The sequence below is a fragment of the Entelurus aequoreus genome, linkage group LG01 (assembly GCF_033978785.1).
Source record: "Entelurus aequoreus isolate RoL-2023_Sb linkage group LG01, RoL_Eaeq_v1.1, whole genome shotgun sequence".
Lineage (NCBI taxonomy): Eukaryota > Metazoa > Chordata > Actinopteri > Syngnathiformes > Syngnathidae > Entelurus > Entelurus aequoreus.
The window spans coordinates 55832938-55843647 of record NC_084731.1 but is presented as its reverse complement, the minus strand read 5'-3'; positions in this window follow the sequence as shown (position 1 = coordinate 55843647).

Genomic DNA, 10710 nt, shown 5'->3' with positions numbered 1-10710 from the left:
GCTAGAGGGCCGTGTCCGCCAGTTAGAGCAGAGTAATCTCATAACTTTAGATGTTGCGGACACATCTGCTAGCGTTAGCTGTAGCGAGCTAACTAGCACAGCTTGTAGCAGTCCTAAGCGGCCTATAAGCTACGGTTGTGACGTAACATTATCAGGTAATGAGAAGGGACTTTTATTTTGAAGGCGAGTTGCTCCCTTCTCTAGTTTCCGGTAGTCTCCGCATGACAGTCAGACGCCCATTCGTTTACACACGAGACAGGTTTACGTGTTTCAGCGCTCCAAGTTTGTTGTTTCTTCCCACAAAGTGCCTTGGAAACATTGTCTGTAAGTCCTGTGTCTGTTTTATGAGTAACATGAAGACGTTGTGTGTGCGTGTAAATGTAGAAATAGTACTGTGCGACGATAGTTTGTTCTACTGTTTAGCTTGTTGTTACTTAGCATGTAGCTTCTTTGCTCGCTAGCTCACTCCTCTAAGGGAGGGTGCAATGTTTGTAAATGTAAATCTTATTCATGTGTGGCTTTGAGTGTTACATGGGCTATGTAGGGCTATTTACATCACTTTATGAGCACTGTTTACATGCTATTGTATGGGCTGTGTGTGTATGTGTGAAAACATCTTATGCAGCAAACATCTGTTGAAATGTAGTTACTTAGTGGTGTTTATTTGACATATATTTGTGTCTCTTTATACAGTTTTACAACAACAAAAAAGAGAAGATAACAAAAGCAAAAAATACATACAAGGAAAAGAGAAAAACAAAGAAAGAAAATGACCAATTAGACAAGAAGAAAGGAAATATGCATTCTCTGTGAAAACCACTAAAGCTTCTAAAGATAAAAGGCCTGGACTCTTTATTCCCTTTCCTTGGGATCTTCATGTTAGCTATCTGTCAACTTGTTTACGTCACGGACACAGACACATAGGACGGAATAGTAAAAAGACAAGCTTCACGGCGGGCACTTCAACAACAGAAGCATTAAAAAATGGACAACGCTGAAACAAGTGGAGACATCGGCAGCGGTGACGTGGCCAGCACAGAACGAGACCGTGGACACGACGCTGCCTACCCTGCATTCCACCACGACTGCAGGATCCAGTTTTTCCTCAACTAGCAAAGCTGCTATCAAGGCCCGCGCTAAACTCGAAGCCGCACGCGCACGCACTTCCTACGGACGCCGAGAAGCAGAACTGAAGGCTAAAGAGGCCAGAATAGCAGCCAAGTTATCAACACTGCAAGATGAGAAGAAGATAGCAGCAGCATAAGCTGAAAACCAATTCCTCGAAGAAGCAGCTGAGCTTGAGAGCCGTGAAGGAAGTAGAGTGAGCCACTTTGGATTGGCTAGCGATGGCAACCAACGCACACACGACTATGTTGAACAACACACAAAGCGACAATCTAGCTATGGAGAGCCCCCTGCACTCGAAACATATACTCCCCAAGCTCCTCCACTGCCAGCTGCAGCTCAACTACCCAAAAAGTTGACAATTACTGCTCCTACACAAAAAACTGGGAGGCCAACAGCAGCTGCTACACAGCAACCCACAAGGTCGGTACCTACAGTACATCGAGAATTCCCTGACACGGTCCCACCCCGTCAGTTCTCGCCTGTCCAGTCATATTATCCTCCTCTCAGAACCCCACTGCAGTCAAATCCAGAAGACATGACTGCCATGAGCGACATCCAAAAGACATGACTGCCATGAGCGACATTGCAAGATATTTTGTGCGCCGGGAGCTTGTGAGTTCCGGTCTCACCCAGTTCAACGACCACCCAGAAAACTACTGGGCATGGAAGTCCTCTTACATCAACGCTACTAGAGAACTCAACTTAAGTGCCAGTGAGGAACTCAACCTATTAACAAAGCGGCTAGGAAGAGAGTCCTCTGAGCATGTCAGAAGGATTCGCTCCGTCCATGTCGCCAACCCTGCTGTAGGTCTACAACTTGACTGGGAACGCCTATAAGAGTCCCCGGAGGTGATAGAGAGATCCCTCTTCAAAAGACTAGAGGATTTTCCGAAGCTGTCCAACAAAGAACCCACAAAATTAAGGGAACTTGGAGACCTGCTCTCAGAGTTAAGCGCTGCTAAGTCTGAATGCTACCTGCAAGGGCTCTCATACCTGGACACAGCCAGGGGTGTGAACCCCATTGTTGAAAAGCTGCCACACGGTCTGCAAGAGAAATGGTTGGCTAAGGGTTCTCAGTACAAGGAGCAGTACAATGTTTAATTTCCCCCCTTTGCCTACTTCACCGACTTCATCTGCAGCGAAGCACGTAAAAGAAACGACCCCAGTTTTTCCCTCACTCCAACTCCGTTGAAAACATTTAATCAGTCCCCAAAGCACGAACAGTTCGAAAGAGGGGCAAGATACGCTAAACGACAAGTATCTACCCACAAGACAGATGTCGAAGGAAACAACTCAACTTCTCAAATGTTCAGTTCAAGTTACAAGCTCGATGATGTCGGGAGACAGTGTCCCATACATCAGAAACCCCATGCTCTGAAGAAATGCCGTGGTTTTCGAAGCAAACCACTTGAAGAGTGCAGAGCCTTTCTGAAAGACAATGGGGTCTGCTTCAAGTGTTGCTCCTCCACGACCCACCTGGCAAGGAACTGTAAGACGGCTCTCAAGTGTAGCGAATGTGAGAGCAACGACCATGTAGCCGCACTTCATCCTGGACCTCCACCGTGGGATAAAGATAACAAGGACCCCCCCCCCCCCTCACAGTATGGCGGGGAGAGTGAAGAGAAAGCGCCTGGACCAGCAGTCACCTCGGAATGCACAGAAGTCTGCGGCAAAGGGCAAAGCCTCCGGTCCTGTTCCAAGATATGCCTTGTTAAGGTTTATCCCAAAACACACCCAGACAGAGCTACTAACGTCTACATCCTCCTAGATGACCAGAGCAACAGATCCCTGGCGAGGTCTGAGTTCTTTGACCTCTTCCAAATCAAAGGTTCAGACTCACCTTACACTCTCCGGACATGTGCAGGAGTCACAGAGACATCCGGAAGGAGAGCCACTGGGTTCATCGCAGAGTCTCTGGATGGAAAAACCAGTGTGGTGCTTCCAACACTCATAGAATGTAACCACATGCCAGACGACCGGTCCGAGATCCCGACTCCCGAGGTCGCACGACACCACAACCACGTCCATCGCTCACATGATCCCACGTCTGGACCCTGAAGCCCAGATACTAATACTTCTTGGACGCGACGTCCTTCAGGTCCATAAAGTCAGAGAGCAGCGTAATGGTCCTCATAGTGCCCCCTTCGCCCAACGACTGGATCTTGGCTGGGTCGTCGTAGGAGATGTGTGTCTCGGGTCAGCCCACAAAGCGGCAGCTGTGACTTCCTACCGTACCAGTGTGCTTGAAAATGGAAGACCATCTCTCCTCACTCCATGTCCCAACCAGGTTCAGGTCAAGGAAAGGTTCAGCTCCAAAGTACACAATGCAACTTCTTCTAGCAGCCTTAAATTCAGCATCCCTGTCCTCGATGACAGCAACTTGGGCAACACGATCTTCCAGAGCACTAAGGATGATGATCAAGTAGGACTTTCCATCGAGGACCGAATGTTCCTGGATTTCATGGACAGAGAGATGACAATGGATGACACCAACAGCTGGGTGGCACCGCTTCCATTTCCATTCAGATCTCCCCGTCAACGACTCCCAAACAATAGAGAACAAGTACTCAGCAGACTTACCACTCTTCGTCGCACCTTTGAAAGAAAGCCAAAGATGAAGGATGACTTCTTCGCCTTCATGCAGAACATCTTTGATCGCAACCATGCTGAGTTGGCACCGCCACTAGAGGAAGGAGGTGAGTGCTGGTACTTACCTATTTTTGGTGTCTATCATCCCCAGAAGCCGGACAAGATCAGGGTCGTCTTCGACTCCAGTACTCAACATCATGGCATATCCCTGAATGACGTACTACTTACTGGGCCGGATCTAAACAACAGTTTGCTCGGCGTGTTGCTGCGCTTCAGAAGAGAGACTGTTGCTGTAATAGCAGACATTGAACAAATGATAAATGGGTTATACTTGTATAGCGCTTTTCTACCTTCAAGGTACTCAAAGCGCTTTGACAGTATTTCCACATTTACCCATTCACACACACATTCACACACTGATGGCGGGAGCTGCCATGCAAGGCGCTAACCAGCAGCCATCAGAGGCAAAGGGTGAAGTGTCTTGCCCAAGGACACAACGGACGTGACTAGGAAGGTAGAAGGTGGGGATTGAACCCCAGTAACCAGCAACACTCCGATTGCTGGCACAGCCACTCTACCAACAAATGTTCCACAGCTTTGTCGTTCGCGAAGACAACAGAGACTTTTTGCGCTTCTTGTGGTTCAAAGAAAACGACCCCGGCCGAGAGATTGTGGAGTACCGCATGAAAGTCCATATATTCGGTAACTCACCCTCCCCAGCAGTAGCCATCTACGGGCTTCACCGTGCAGCAGAACATGGAGCAGGGGAACACGGGATGGATGCCAAACACTTTGTGGAACGCGACTTCTACGTCGACGACGGGCTCACATCGCTACCCTCAGCCACGGAAGCCATCGACCTGCTGACAAGGACACAGGAAATGTTGGCTGCTTCAAACCTGAGACTCCAGAAGATAACATCCAACTGCTCTAATGTGCTAAAAGCCTTCTCTCAGGAAGATCATGCAGGAGGATTACAAAACTTAGATTTCGACGACAACTCCACTCTCGTCCAACGCAGTTTGGGACTCAGCTGGGAGCTAAAGCATGACATCTTCACCTACAAAACAATAGCCACAGAGAAACCCTACACCCGTAGAGGTGCTCTAGCAGTAGTGAACAGCCTGTTCGACCCTCTCGGTCTTGTAGCTCCAGTCGTCATTCAAGGGAAGTTTCTACTCCGAGAACTGGCCTGCAACAAAACCCTCGACTGGGACGCCCCTCTACCGAAGACAAAGGAAGCTGAATGGATGATGTGGAAAGATTCATTACAAGATTTGCAGGACATCAGGATACCTAGAGCGTACTCACCTACCACCTTGTCTACTGCACAGAAGAGAGAACTTCATTTTTTCTGTGACGCTTCAGTAAAGGCTATCGTTGCCGTAGGCTACCTCAAAGTAATTTACAGCGATGGAGGGTGTCACGTCGGTTTTGTCCTAAGAAAGGCGAAACTAGCACCTCCATCCGCCCACACTATTCCAAGACTGGAATTGGGACCTGCTGTACTCGCAGTGGAAATGGCAGAGTTGGTACAGAGAGAGCTGGACATTTGTATTGACACAATGCATTTCTACACAGACAGCAGAGTCGTCCTGGGATACATCTACAACCAGACCAGGCGATTCTACGTTGTTGGAAGCATATCCATATTTAAGTGTTACTTCTTTCTAAAAACTCCTATAGTCATATTTACATCAGCTAATGTCTCGTGTGGTACAAAGTGCTTGGATCCGAGTGTCCTTGGTTAGAGTCAGAGCGCTGTCTTTGTTGAGACTGCCATTACATTCCTAAGATAAGGAGCACAGCTAGACTGAGGAAACAGCAGGTGGGGGGGACAGGAGAAGGAGGAAGTAGACAGGAGTTCCGGGGTTTTGGTAGACCGATCTGGACCGGGCTAGGGAACGCTTGTGTGCTGGGTTGGTCTCAGGTTTGTCCTCTAAGCTTTGAGAATAAACTACAAAATACCAACTATTGCCTGGAGATTGAATATAAACATCAGCGTATCGCCATAAAAAGAATCTGGGAGAGACTAGCAATTTGAATTCCCCATTGGAGGAATGCTGGTCGACGCAACAATTTGGGGGCTTCGTCCGAGATGGTACGCTGTTGATTGATGACTTCTTGCAATCTTCTGGACAGACTCAATTGGCCAATTCAAGGTAAGCAGAACCTTTCTTTTTAGATAAAATCTGCGTTAGGAGTCTGTCCTGAAGTCTGTAAGTCAAACACTGTTTTTTAATCCCAGGCACAGATTGGTGATTTTGATAGATTGATTGCATTTTTGCCGAGCCTGCCATTGCATTAAAATTGTAAATAAGTGGTCAACTCAGGACATTGTGTCTCGATTACCGTGACGGGCAGTTTCATTGACGAGTGAACTAATAGTTGGGTGTAGCTTACCCTGGGAATTTGGTCGTCCCTTAATGAGTTCGGGTTGCAAGATCCCAGTGAGATAAGACACTAAAACGTAAGGAAGCGGGTTCAAAGATCCCAGTGAGATAAGACACTGAAACGTAAGGAAGCGGGTTCAAAGATCCCAGTGAGATAAGACACTGAAACGTAAGGAAGCGGGTTCAAAGATCCCAGTGAGATAAGACACTGAAACGTAAGGAAGCTGGTTCAAAGATCCCAGTGAGATAAGACACTAAAACGTAAAGAAATAGACACATGGCCTTGGAGTGTGACAGACAGGAATGTGATGGCGGTCGGGGAAAAATGTGATTAATCATTACTGTGTAATGATCAATTGAATGGACGGTTGTCGACAATGGAACTAGCAGGTAGAGAAAAAAAAAAAAAAAAAGGATTAAGAGGGAGTTTACAATACTCGTAAAGTCGTGAACTCAAACGTCTGGTAAAATAAAAAATAAAAAATTTTTTAAAAAGTAACTGGAAGTTTTATGGTAAAGTGAAACGCAGAGAGTGTGCTGCTGAGTGTGAGTGTGTGTGAGTGGGAGTGCTTACGCGTGCTCGTGTGTGTGTGTGCTGCTGAGTGTGTGTGTGTGTGTGTGTGTGTGTGTGTGTGTGTGTGTGTGTGTGTGTGTGTGTGTGTGTGTGTGTGTGTGTGTGTGTGTGTGTGTGTGTGTGTGTGTGTGTGTGTGTGTGTGTGTGTGTGTGTGTGCGTGCGCTGGTGAAAATGGAACACTCAGGGAGAGAATTTAAGAGTTTGGCGTATGATAAAAGTAAACGGGGATTACGTGGAAAAACGAAATGCAGCAAAAGAAACGATGATTAATGACAGAATGAACTGATTGGTTTTTTGTCTGCCGCGCATGCGCAAGACAATTCAAACGACCCGCCCAGACGTTGACTAAGTCACCGCCCCCTACTCCAGTGACAAGAGAAGGAGGTATTAACACGCCCCCTCTAAGATTAATCCTGCCTCCGAAAATTAACCCCTTGTACACGTCTGACCATTTTCTCCGGCGGACATTTTTGACACATGACATTAACACTTTGGACATACTACAATATAAGTTTCTTGCCGATGCATACATGCAAGCCATTGTTGACCTTGCTTTCCCACCTGTACCTCCGGGAGGGAACCTTTGGCCAAACACTTTGGACAAAGTTAACCCTGATATACAAGGTGCCAAAAACAATATATGGCAGGACATTTTATTCATCCCATGCAAAATAGGGCTAATGACAGAGCAACAAGGAAACGACTACTTAAATTACAGATCGCTGAAGATAAAACGTTAAAGAACCAAAAGGTCAAAGATCAGCTAGGGTATATTCAGCAGTGGGTGACCTTGCTTTTGAGTTCCAACAGGTGGAGGAAAGAATCCTCAACAGACGTGCGGTTGGACTCGGGTGGTGGACAACACGATGCTTCAAAGCCGGTCTGGGGTAGACACTGTTTCGGCTGTGACCAGCCTGGTCACTGGAGTCGTGACTGTCCGAACATTTCCGAACAGGAAAGGTTCCGTCGTGCCAACAAACGAACACGAAGGCGTGTAAGAGGACGCCCACATCAGGAGCCGCAGCAGGAAGTACCGACAGGACCCCTGCTGGACATGAGTGTCAACGGACAATTTTATCAGCCACCCATTCGATTCTGAATGCAGAGGTACCAAAAAAACTGTGTGCTTCCTCTTTAAAGGTCGAAGGCTTCGCTGGGGTCACAAGAAGGTTACCTGTCATCAAACCACTTCCTGTTCAGATTGCTGGACCTCCTTTACAGACTGTAACCTGACATTCAAATCGCAAAGAAGGAACATTCCTGGTGTTACCTGACGGCTGAACCACCCAGCTGCGACACCACTACCAAGACTACTCCATGAGCTCATACCACAGCCTGAAACAACAGGAATGGCTGACATCCAACTGCTCTAACGGTGAAAACCCTGACTGACTGAGATGCTTCCGTGTGTTCTGCCACCCGACTCGCCATATGTTATGATTATTTATATATGTTGGAACTCAAGGTGTGGCTGCTCATGTTGACCTATCTTTGCAACAGCTAGCATGGTATAAGATGGACACAATAGTGTCCCACATTGTTCCCTTGCTCTCTGTCTCGCCTACAAAACCAAAGAACTTAGGTCCAATGATAAGACACGCCGTAGCTGCCAAACATTACACCGACACCCAAATACCACATTTTCAATTGTTTAGGTTTAGCCCATGGTTATGTTAAACACATAACTATGGGCTGCACTTTAGACACCTGTAGGCTACGAGGAGCTAGCAGCCACACAACAGCTTAGCTAAAACGACACATTACACATTTAAGCATATCAAATAATTATAGTTGCTCATTACATAAAAAAAGTTGCCATGGCAGAAGTCTGATAGAAAGTATTCAGTAACAAATGTGTCCGCATCATTCAACTTTCTACAACATGAGCTTGACTTAATGAATTATTGGGGCTACCAGGTGTGGTAAAAATTCAAAATACTATTGCTAAAGCATCCGCCATAAGGGTAGTATTTTTCTACTATTGGTGACAATATAAATATAAGCATATTTTGTTACTTTCACCATATTGAATAAATTACATAAAAGATAGGGTTTAGTTGAGTTTGAGTTATTTGTGATATCGCTAAGGGGTCCCCTACCCTAACACCACCCCCCAGTGGACCATAGAGGCTAAAGAGACTTTCATAGACCTCAAACATGACCTGTCCTCCGCTACTTGACTATTAGCTGACCTTTTTCTTAGATGTTTCTGAAAGTGATAGTATGACTAACACAGTCCTTTTTTTCAGAAACAGAAGGGGGTGAGTGAGGGTGGATACAGACTCCTTGGAACAAAATCGACAATCATCCGACTCTGACACATTCCATAGTTTTAACATTTTTCCCGTGGGTAAGAAGTTATAACTAATTTTAATTTGAAAATAATGATTTTACACATCGATAGTACTTTAGTATATCAAGTTTAGAATATGGAGGAGGTGAGGGTGAACCATGTATAGTCTTTGATTTCACTGATATGATCAATACGGTACAAGGGAAAAGGTACGTACTGACTTGTGTTGACAATCACAGTGGTTGGCCGGAAGCAACAACAACCTCAAAAGAGGATGCAATATCAGTAATTAAATGACTTGTGAATGACCTAGTACCCCGACATGGTTTCCCCAAAAAGATTAGGTCAGACAACGGCAACCATTAAAAAAAATACTCACTTAGCCTTGGTCGAAAAGGCTTTCGGACTAGAACACAGGTTTGGGGTACCATCCTGAGTCCCAAGGCAAGGTTGAAAGGATGGACCACAACATAAAAAACTAATTGGCTAAAATCTGTGCACAGACCAAATTTAATTGGATTGACATGTTGCAATTAGCGTTAATGATCATTCGAAGGTCCGTGAATAAAACTGTTTTACCGCCCTTTGAGTTTTTCACACCAAGAGCTGCATACAGGTCAGCCATTCACAGGACCAGCAGCCCCCCCACCCCCACCCCCCCCCCCCACCCCCACCCCCATGGAAGGAGGACTCAGCGTAAAACCAAAATGGTATTTTACACAAAAAATTGCAGAATTTGTGTGCCAGTTCTTCTGTACAGATTCCCTTCCGCCCGCTGAGAGGGTCAAGATCAAGGTCATCAAACGCAAGTGGACGGAGCTCAGGTGGACTGGTCCCTTCAAGGTCGTGGAACGGACGTCCCACGCCCTTCGACTGGCTGGTGGAGGGGACACCTGGTACCACCTCTCCCTCTGCACTATAGCTGAAGAACCTGACAGATCACCAGGGGATGTCATTGCTGACATCGCCACAACATCTGCCCCTCAGCCCAGGAGACGAGAGAGATTTTCTACCTACATTACTCTTTTCAACTTCTATATTGTATATCCTTGTGTGAGACCAATCCAGTATGCTAAATGTTTCTTAGTTTTTCTTGCTTGTTTGCAGCATAACTATCTGTGTCGTTACATTAAGTGAAAAGTTTGATGTTTATCCCCGTTTTGTTACCTAAATTACTCTGATATTGATAGACGAAAGGCAGGATGTTACACCCGACTAGTGTTCCCTGACGGACTGGTGCTTGGGCGTGTTCTACTGTCTTTGTGTCTCAGTTCATCCTTCCTGACGACAGTGACTGACAAGTGTCTAAGAACATACAACGGACTTTAAATAGACTGGGTCAAAGGGGATAGCAAGACTTATTTTTTGACCTGTGCAGTGTGATTAATTACGGGGGACACAATAACTATTACCGTGGTAATAACCTCTATATTTGTTACGACTCAACCCTGAACCATTGGTGTCGGATGCAGACAACATACTCTGGTAAGTTGTGCCCATCGTCCCTTTTATGTTGTTTTGGGGCTTGACCTGACTGATACAGACGCTAAAGGAATTATTAAAAGTAATGTCCTTGAGAGGGCGTTAACTACCTCTACACCCTCTGTAGCACCTAAAGTACCACCCCACCTCGGTGGTGTTTCAAAGGCTCACATCCGTGCGTGCTAATGACATCACCACCGAAGGCCTGGTAACTTTGACCTTTGACCTTAGGAGTGGGTGCAGACAACCT